An 877-nucleotide genomic window follows, 5' to 3' on the forward strand; every position below is an offset into this window, starting at 1 on the left:
ACGGTAAATAGACTAGTTTGCAACTAAAACTAAAAAGTGATTAAAATTACAATGTTTAGAAAAAAATTATTCAAATTTAACTTATGAACATATTTCCAGTTTATAACTACTAAGACTTACTCCGAACAAAAAAGATTAAAAAGCTTACAAATATGTATACACCTTAAACATTTAAATTATAAACATATTTCAAATTAATAAAACACTTCTATGTGACAATCATCCTCACTTTAACATTTAACCTAATCAAATTTCACAGTAAAAGCCGATTATTTGTAAAATAGTCTAGTATAACAAAAAATGCATTTAACAAATTGTATAAACCAGGGGTTGGCAACCTTTTTGAGACGGAGCAGTCAAAAGCAACAATTTACAAAGATTTTTTTGTTTTTAAAGAACTACCACCCTCTTTTTTCAAATATTATATTAGTATTTGTGCATGGAGCTTAAAAGCCGCATCTTGACATCGAAGGGTCACAGATTGTACCCTTGGTCAGAGTTGTCAGCTTTGGCCTTGCCTTAAAGCCAAAAACTAAGGTCTTTGCCTTGGCCTTGAAACTTTTGGCCTTGACCTTGATTGTTATGGCCTTGGCCTTCATAAAAAAATACATAAAATTAAAGAATTAAAAGTTTTCATTCTTTATTTTACGAAAAAAAATACCTTGTTAATCATTCTTTATTTTACTCAATTACTTTATTAACTTAAGGCATTAATCATTCTTTATTTTACGCAATTACTTTATTAACTTAAGGCAAAAATTTTAAAAATTTTTGCGCAGGCGTTGGCCTTAAAACTCATATAGTAACATACGGCCTTGGCCTTGTAATTTTTGGTCTTGGCCTTGGAATGGTAACATGTGGTCTTGGCCTTGGCCTT

The sequence above is a fragment of the Hydra vulgaris genome, chromosome 15 (assembly GCF_038396675.1).
Source record: "Hydra vulgaris chromosome 15, alternate assembly HydraT2T_AEP".
Classification (NCBI taxonomy): domain Eukaryota; kingdom Metazoa; phylum Cnidaria; class Hydrozoa; order Anthoathecata; family Hydridae; genus Hydra; species Hydra vulgaris.